Source organism: Capsicum annuum, chromosome 4, assembly GCF_002878395.1.
Source record: "Capsicum annuum cultivar UCD-10X-F1 chromosome 4, UCD10Xv1.1, whole genome shotgun sequence".
Taxonomy (NCBI): domain Eukaryota; kingdom Viridiplantae; phylum Streptophyta; class Magnoliopsida; order Solanales; family Solanaceae; genus Capsicum; species Capsicum annuum.
In genome coordinates, this window is record NC_061114.1 from 18142241 (window position 1) to 18152683 (window position 10443).

The 10443-nt window shown below is 33.2% G+C and overlaps 1 pseudogene; it reads right to left on the minus strand.

The window, feature by feature from the left end:
- Positions 1-1900: 1900 nt before the first annotated feature.
- LOC107869070 lies at positions 1901-8788 on the minus strand (annotated as a pseudogene).
- Positions 8789-10443: the final 1655 nt, after the last annotated feature.

Consider the following 10443-nt stretch of genomic DNA (forward strand, 5'->3'; position numbering starts at 1 on the left):
TCTACGTTCATTCATTTTTCGAGAGTTAAAGAATACAAATTTTAATCAATATTTTAAGATATATTTCTTAATCATATTGAAAAAGTGAAAATTGCAACTTATAGTACTTTTCATATAGATTTTGACTATCTAAATTTTAATTTTAAAATATAGATCTAATCTAATTTAGCTTTAAAAATTAATCAAATTAATTCTCGTAAAACTAAACGTGCATATAATAAAATGAAATGAAAGGAGTACTAAATTAATCACAATTGATAAAATGTAGAAAATAGACAAAGGGAAAAAGAATGATAGGCTTGAGGAGTCATATTACATTACTATTGTCTCAAAAAGTGATTGCATGTTTGTTTATAGGATTGGCAAACAATGCTACTTTAGAGTACAGCAAGCCTAAATTAAAAGTGGATGATATGAGAGTAATTAACGTTTTCTATCTTTTACTCGAGCACGCGCAAAAATTAATTTAACCAATAAATTGAAATCAATAAAAATATCATTAATTTATTAATAATGAGTTATTAGATAAACGATTGTTTACGATTTAGTAAAATTTGGGTTTATCAGTTTGGTTTCTGATTTTTAGATTTTAGTTAATGGTTAAACTTATAACCTAATAAGATTATATTAAAATTATGCACTTGTATAATAGTGACTTTGGATTCAATATACATACCTTATTATCTTTTGTATTTTATAGCTGTTGTCTTAGTTCTTTTAATTTGTATAGACTTTATACATGAAGATAGTGTAGAACAAATAAAAATAAGAGAAAGTACAAAAAAATTAAGGGAGTATTTTCTTATCTGTTCAATAAAAAATAGAACCGATCAAGATAAAAAACCGATAATGAATATTTTATTGGTTTAGTTATCGATTTAGTGTGTTTACAAACCGAAAATCAATAAACCAAACCAATAATGCGAAAGATCAAATCGAACCGATCGACACACACCCTTAATTTTACTAGTAACTTCAAAGATAACTTAGTAGTCAAACTTTTCCCTTGTATAGGTTTGAATTGCTGGATACTGAATCTTCGTAGTAGGCTGGACCAAGGTCCCAGCCGAGAGAGGACAATCTTTAGAAACAACTCATTGAGAAGGCATCCAAAATATTTCAACTAACCCGGCCATGATATCTAAATATTTCAACTAACCCGGCCATGATATCTAATTGTATTCCATGTGTTACAATTGTTCCAACCATTATACCTCTTTCTTAAATAATTAATCTAATACTATAAACTATACAGCACAAAATGCAAGGTAAATTACAAGGAGGAAACAAGCATTTATATATTTGATTAAAATGTAATTTTCAAAGAGAAAAAAAGGAACCAAAAAGAAAGAAAAAGGGGATCAGAAGGGATGTACAGCAACCCATATCTTGAAAAAAGCAACCCATTCCCTCTCTATGTCAACTCATTCAAGAATTTAATTCTTGCTTCCCTACCTCATATATTATATAGTATTATCATCTATGGTGACCATACTGTTTACTTTTATATAATATCTAGGAATTCAAAGTTGCAACTAATTATTAGTTGAATCATTTAAGTGCAACTACATCAATTATTACAAAGTTGCATATTTTTTCCATATTTCTTAAATACGTGTTTTCAGTCAAACTACATCATATAAATTAAAAAAGACAAAATAATTGAACCAATAAAGTGGAACTACATTAATTATTACAAAGTTGCATATACTTCCTATATTTCTTAAATTCGTATCCAGTTGAACTACATCATATAAACTAAAACGAATAGAATAGTTGAATCAATTAAGTGGAACTACGTACATCTATTATTGCAAAGTTGCATGTTCTTTATATATTTTTTAAATTTCATGTCCAATCAAATTACATCATATAAATTGAGACGTAGAAAATAGTTGAATCAGTAAAGTGGACAAAACAAGCGTGGAGTTGGCACAGCTACAAGTCGAGTAGCTTTAGGAGCAGTGAGTCCAAAGACATCATCCATATCACTTGGTTTCATTCCATCAGGCAATTCCCAATTGAAGCAATGAAGAAAATGTGCCAATGCCATCTCAAATGCATATAACCCTAGTTGCATACCTGCACATCATGCATACGTATCATTTATATAATGTTCGGAGCCAGTTCAATCGAACTCATTATTTTCAACATATATTATGTATATAACAACTATGTACGCAAAATACTCATAGGTGCCTCAGAATTCGAGTGTGACGGAGATATCCCTACCTTAAATACGAAACTTAATACGATAAAAGTACAGCATTTTATTCATCATACTTGAATTGGACGTGCAAAGGTATTCAACCAGAACGATATTTAATAAAGATGAAAACACTTTCGGAACTTATGAATTTTATACATATTATGGCTATGAAATGATACTCTTTTTGTTCCATTTTATGTGACATACACTTATTAATTTGTTCCACAAAAAATCATGTCTTTCTCTATTTACAAATAATTTAACTCTAAACTTTCTACTTTAATCTTAATGACATGATAATACATCCACAAAAACATCGTAATGTGTTTAATACAGCAAATTTAAAGTCTCTATTTCTTTCTTAATATCAACAGTCAGTCAAACTCCTTTACCTAAAATGAAACACCATGCATGGACTATAAATTAAAAAATTTTAAAATTAAATTATTTCTAATTAATAAGCGTGTCATTATATTCTTCTTAAAATACACTAAAAAGAAACAAATGTCATAAAAACAGAACATAAGGAGTATGCAAATAATTTTGACCTCATATTTTTTAAAGTGTAAATTCTGATTCTGCCTCGACTACCTGGGCAAGACCTTCTACCCAATCCAAATGGTAAAAACTCAAAGTTACCACCTTTAAAATCAGCTACACCTTCCTTTAAAAACCTAGACGGTATAAAATCCTCGGGATCTTCGCATGAATTTTTGTCACGTCCAATAGCCCATGCATTCACAATAACACGCGATTTAGCTGGAATATAGTGATCGTTGATGGTGGCATCCTCCGCGGCCTCATGGATCAAGAGAGGAATCGGAGAGTGAAGACGAAGAGTTTCTTTTATACAACATTCCAAGGAAGTTAATTTTCAATGTCCATTTCTTCTACTCTTCTATGAAGGCCAGCAACTTGGCTAATTCTTGTTGTACCCTTTTAAGATCCTCTGGACTTTTCATTAGCTCAGCCATGGCCCATTCTAAGGCAGATGCCACGGTTTCTGTGCCGCCAAACATGACATCCTGAATCATTATAGGTACGAGTTCATAAATTTAACGCACAACTTTCGATGACTCTCTTTCAAGCAATAATAATATATACTTAGAAAATTTGTGTTCCAATGCCATGCCACTCAAGCTTCAATTATTTGCCACTACCCAACATACATATGATTTTTACCTATGGCTACATATTTAACTGATGGAGGAAGAGTCAGAATTTCAATGGATTCTAGATTATATTGAAGATAACTAGTATGCAGGTTTTAATATGGGGTTCTAAATTGATCAGCAGGTGTACATATTTAATGAATTTTTTGATGTAAATACATTCTGAGAACAAGAGCTATTGAATTCGATCAAATCTGCATCGAAACTTCTAGTTCCCCCCTAACCGGCCTTATAACTGATCCATATTACTAATCTCACTTCTTATTATATTTACCAATAATTAATTTTGATAATAATGTGAAAATTCTTTTAATCGAGGTAAAATTAAACTAAAGAAATATGTATAGGGTACATCAAGACATTTGACTTACCATGATAATGGCTTTAATATTATCCCTTGTAAGCCTAAGAGCATTTTGCAAATCATCAGTCATTCACTTTTGTTTCTTCACCATAAAAATCCAAAAGCTCATCCACCATATCATTATCACCTTCATCATCATAATTATTAGCCTTCTTTCTTTGTATATTGTTATGAATTTAACAAAGATGGAGGTCCTATTTGCAAAGATGTCAAATTACATTTAGAACCCCGAGAAGATGTCTATATATAGTAGAGGAATATAATCTATTAGAGGAATGTTACGAAGTTATCTTTTATTTTCTTAGTAGTTTTAACATTCTGGAATCTCCCCTTTCTATTTTCCTTTTGTTTCTATGATGAATTCTTATTTCAATGTATGTGAATATGAATCTCTTTACCACTATGATTCGCCATCGTTACAATGGTGCTTTCACTGTCCCTCCTCTACCAAATGGGTATCATCTTCCTTTCAAACTGCTCTAGCCCCATACAACCAGCAATTTCTTACTGCCCATTCATCACCGAGCCCCACTTATCCACCTTCAATTTTGGAGAAGATCTACACTTCCCTCAAAATCGTGCAGGATGCAGTGGTAGAGTCGCAAGAACGTAGCAAACGTATCCTTTCATCTATTTGCCATGTGCGATCAGTGTTGCAGGAGGAGATGCAATCGAACTCCACTTCCATTGATGCTCCAGAGATTTTAGATGCTATAAATATCACCTCTGTACAAGAGTCAACTTACGTTGATAGTAACACCAAGGTGGATGATATGGTTAAATCCCATTTTGATTCAGAGCTTCCTGTTCTTGGTGTTGGAGATAAAATATCGTAATACATTTTTCCTCACGTGCTGTCCAATGCTTCTATTGATGCTACCGAGCTCAAATTCTCACCTCTCTCTTTCTCAGTTAAGGGACCACTAGAGTTTGACTGCAAGGTGTTCGATAGAGTGCCAAAGAGGGATATTTCTGTAGAATTTCATAGTCCTAGTGCACCTATTGGCTCACTTCCACCTGTTTTGAGCATTAATGATTGCAAGTGGGTGGATACTGGGCAGTTAAGTGATTCATTTGACAGGTACCAATACAACCAAATTAAGCTCTTTGGTTGTGCTCCTCTTTTGATTAATCCTTTAAGTTCCTCATCAGATGCACCTAAACTGTTCGATAAACTGGCTGAAAGAAGTAGATGGCTTTCCATGTTGCATGACTGAATATATAGGTGAGGTCGAAGTGCTAATTAAATACAGTGATAATCTTACAAGTTTTTGTAATTCCTATAAGCTATTGGGTATATCTTTAGAGAACTCATTTTTGTATTCTCTTGATCGGGCTGCTACTTCTCGTGTGGAGAGGTACGCAATTGATCAATTCAAGCATGTTAGGGCCAACTGCAAGAGGGATATTAGTGTGGAGAGGTACATATTCGAGAACGCAAATGTTTTTAATGGAAATTTCAGTTCTTATATCTATCCATTGTCTGATAATATGGCACGTGCAATAACTTTATCTTTATTAATTGATCTCTGTTCATTTGAACAAATAGAACCAGGTTTGCCTCTTCAGTTTCCTTTCGACTTTAGGTATAAGATTGGAAATTTTACACGGCAAATAAATCTGGAATTGGTGATTTATCAACCTGCACGAATACTTGAATAGATTGATTCTCTGAAGGGTTGGATGTCACTTTCGCCTAGACAAGAACAAGTTAAAGGAATTTTGATACTTGTTGGTCAGATTGAAGGATTGTCTGACTATGATTATGACTCATGCGTGGTATATGTACCTAATGGCAAATTCTTGTCAAGCATTGGCCCAACAGATGTCAAGTATTGGGAGAGATATACAGGACCCAACTTAGTGAAAAAGTGGAGGAAACATCTTGACATAATACTTCCAATGTTAGTGACTTCTATCCGGGTGACTTATGGAGCATATATTATGGCCTGTTTTGCGGATGGTAATATTTTAAAAACTACATGATACATAATGAGATGGTTGTGCAAGAAATTAAATCAAATATTGTGCTATGCACCAATCAGATTCATGAATTTTGCAATGAATATATGCCATTAGAAGCTGGTTTTGTGTTGGTTGCTGGAAGTACTTGGCTCGAGGTGCAACTTTTTTCTTATTCCTCAACAATTTTTCTTATTTTTATCAGATTTTCAACCCATACCTTTGATCCTGGTATACTCAATATCCATATAACTGATGATATCGACCTGGCCATGCATACACATACTAGTATTCCTGCTACATATTATTTAATTGCTATACTGGGGCGTGAGCAACTTGGTGGCCTTGTGATGGAAGACGTAGGCACTGATGCATTTGTAAATTTTGATAAAATGACCAAGTCCAGTGCTCAAGTATTCTTGTTATTTGAAACGGTGATGTTTGACATTCACAAATCAAATGGTCCTTTGTCTGTTGTAGTTAAGAAGTGCATTTTGATGTTCTTTGAAATATCAGAGAATAGAACGGAACACAACAATTTGTATGAAGCAATTTCCAAGAACATCCAGTTCGGTATCCTTCTTGCAACAAATAGTTTGGCTCATAGCTCTGTGGTTCTTGAACACTTAATAATGGACTTAGTCGCTAAGCTTGCAGCTGGATTGACACGTGTTTTTGGTCTATCAATGTCTCTTTCATATCTTACTGTTGATGTTGTTTCTCATATGTTCATCTATGCCTACACAACTATTCTAGTAATTTTCACAAAGACCAAATACTCCTTCCAAAATATCACAGGAATGCAAGAGTATGTGAAGAACCCAAGCAGGTTTACTAAGATTACTCTAGCTCCAGTTCCTGCTACTTTTTGTGACCCTTATGGTACCTAGACTTGGTGCAAACCACTTGAGACTACTGATGCAGAAGAAAAGGAAAAGTAATATTCCATGATTGGTAGTAAAGATGTCTTGACCCATCACCCTCGTTGCCATATTCTCAGTATAAGTTTCATTTTTGCAAAGCAGAAATATTTGTGAAGAATTACTCTAGATCCTGGAATCATTTTTCATCATTTATGTGCACATGTAATTGGTGTCACATTAAACTTTCTTATCTGGAGAAAACATGGATGCAACTCTTGTGGATTTTAAATGATGCTTTCCCTTGGATTTTTAGTAAGTTGGTTTTGAAAGTGCCGATACGTTGGGGTACTTCTTGGATTACAGAGATCCTATATGTGCTAATGCCACCAATACAAACTGCTTTAGAGGAATCTGATCCAACTATTAATAGTGATCTTAACTCGAAGCTTCATCAAGTGTTCAATGTTTGCCCTTTAGTTCTGCCATCTTCTCTTTCCAAGGAACTCTTTGGTGATTATCTTGTTAGATGTGGATGCATCCTCTGGTTTGAAAAGCAAAAAGAAGGATCAATGTTGGAAGTTGCTTTGGATAATGAAGCTTTTGAGGAATTCTTTTGGGTTGTTAACACTGACAAAGAGGAACATAGCAACACCATGGTCTCTGTACAACTATACTCGAACCTTGAGGACAAGGTTCTTATTGAGGGTGGGAGAATTGTTATGAATTTGACCAAGATGGAGGTCCTATTTGCAAAGATGTCAAATTATATTTGGGACCCCGGTAAGATGTCTATATATAGTAGAGGAATATAATCTATTAGAGGAATGTTATGAAGTTGTCTTTTATTTTCTTAGTAGTTTTAATATTCTGGAATCTCCCTTTTCTATTTTCCTTTTGTTTCCTATGATGAATTCTTATTTTAATGTATGTGAATATGAATCTCCTTACCAATATGATTCCCATCGTTACAAATATGATCATCAATTATTGTATCAATGAAATCATCTAGTGATGCCCTAGCTTTTACTATCCTTGTATTTAACCCTTGTGGATCAGCCGGCCATCCAAGCCAAGGTATAAAATCTGCTAAGTTGAATTCACCAAAAAAGCTTTGAAAATTCCTGCGTAATTTTTAATAACTCATCTTGTCCTCCCTCCGAACATGTTCCAAAAGCCGCTCTGTAGATAGAGGTGACAAAATCAACTCATTTAGTGACCAAAAAGTTGTACCTGAAATGACTTCTTAAATTAAGAGGTCAAAATGGTCAAATTCCAATCATGCGTCTTTTTGATGAATGATCCAAAGAGCTACTTTAAGTAATAAATTCAATAGTCAAGTGAAACTCATATCCAAACATAAAAAATTAAATCAATCTAGATCACATTGAAAAATACGTAAATTTGGAAGAACTTAAGCTAATTATTATTATTTTTATTTAAAATACATCAGCCTTCGTATTTTCTTTCAGTAAGCAAAACAAAGAATAAGGAGACATGTTAGATCATGTTGAACGGATTGGACCATGACCCATCATTTAACCAATCCTTATAAAAAGGAGTTTGACTCATGGAGACTTTGACGGGTTGGATTATGATCTGTTTATTGATTTGACAAAACCTGCTCATTTGCCATGTGTACCTGTATGTAATGTTCTTTGCAAGTCCAAACACAAGTTCACCAATATTGACACTTGACCCACTGCTAGTGTCGACAACCCTAGTCATGGCATCAACTTCATCATGTACCGAATCCCAAGATTCAGCCCTTCTGCGACTAAAAAGTTTCATGACACATAATTTTCTCATCTGACGCCAGAAGGGTCCATAGTTAGCGAAAGCCATATCCGCAAGATCATATGATAAGTATCTCACGGCTATAGTTGTAGACGATTAGCAAAGACAGTATCTTGCAATTGTACCACCTGGCGGTCTTCAGCTGGACTTGACACTACCGTCATATGGAGATATCCCATTTTGAGATGTAAAATGCCACCATATTTTTGTGCTAATTTTGTTAGGCCACGATGTGTCAATTTGTCCATCATCATCATGTTGCTTATTATAGGCCATCCTTTAGGACCTGGTGGAAAATTTTTCTTGCTAAATCTTGTTACAATGAAGAAAAAGAAGACAGGGAGAATGAGTAGAGTGGCATCATGAGGTTAGTTTCTAAAGTAGAAAGTTGGGAATAGGCATTATTTTGTATGATTTCTTTCATTATGTTATGAGCCGTACTTGAATTTTGTGGGATGAAAGTACTTGCTAGATTGAATATTTTGGGTGTGTACAATCGGGACTTTATATACAAGTTTCATTTGAGCAAGAACGTGGCATCACCAAGTTGGGTTAGATATTGTTATTTTGCTCAGTTATAAGGTCAAGAAACTATATATATAGTGTAGTATATGTGATTGTGCCTAACTAGTAAATTTCGGCGGCTTTAGTTGCATTTTATAAAGGCATAATCTCATTTGACATCTATAACATTTAATTTTGAATATGTGTAAGTAGACACCTAAACTTATATAAAATTGAATGGTTGATACATATGTCCTATGTCAGAATACATGTAGGACGATGCCATGTAGGATGTAGATTGATCACATAGGACGCATATGTCTACTAATTTAATTTTATACGAGTAAGTTTAGATGCTTACTTGTGCATCCAAAGTTGGATGATATTGATGTTAGCTAATGTCAAGTTAAAGAACATATTTATGTATTACGCCTTTTATAAAATACATGTTTACACTTAAAATTAAATTAGGCCAAGCCGAGATTTAAAATTTTTATGAATTTAAGATTCTAGTTCTGTTAAATTATTGGGTTCTAGTCTAACACTTACATGCATTTTAAGCAGATTTCAGATTTAACTATGAGTTCATATTTATTATTAGTTATAGTTTAATAAATTTTTACACATACTTTATATAGCGTGTTTTTAATAGGTTCAGATAAAATTAATACTAAATGACTGCTTCCGGTTCTTATCTATTGTACGAACTTTTGGAGAGGCTCTTTATTAAGATTTAAGTTACATATATATTGATTGTGTAAATATTTTTATATTGTCAGTATAACTTAACTTGAGATGATAAGTTACTATTATTTATCAAGCTCGTTATGAATTACACATTTATCACAAAATTCTTACATTTATGTTTATCCTGAAATTAGTAGAATTGAATTTGTATGAGGTTAAAAGTACACGTGCTAATTAAACTCTAATTTTAGACCCATTTATCATTAGGTTTATTACTGATTTAGTTTAAATAGACGATAAGAATGTGATTGTGTAAATACTTCTACGTTGTCAATATAACTTAACTTGAGATAACAAGTTACTATTATTTATCAAGCTAGTTATGAATTACACATTTATCACAAAATTCTTATACATCTATGTTTATCCTGAAATTGGTACCATTGAATTTGTATGAGGTTAACAGTACACGTGCTAATTAAACTCTAATTTTAGATCCATTTATCATTAGGGTTGATTACTGATTTGGTTTAAATAGACGATAAGAATGTGATTGACAGTGATTAACAATATAAAGCAAATAAACAAGCGTAAATCTTTCTTAATGAGCCGAGAGTTGGAACTGTTCAGCCAAGAGTAATGCGATTATAAGCTAAGTAAGGAGGCTATTTCTTAATGAGCAAGTAAAAGCAGTATGTTTTATTGATTGTGTTTGTGAGTATCAATTGATATCTTTTACAAATGATAGGATCAACTATTTACAGGCTACAACAGATAGGCCTAAGCTGATAAGATATTGCTCTATTTATTACCTATAATACTACGACCAATGATATATTTCTCCATGTTGGGTTCAAGATCAAAGTGTGAATGGAAAATGGAGGGAAC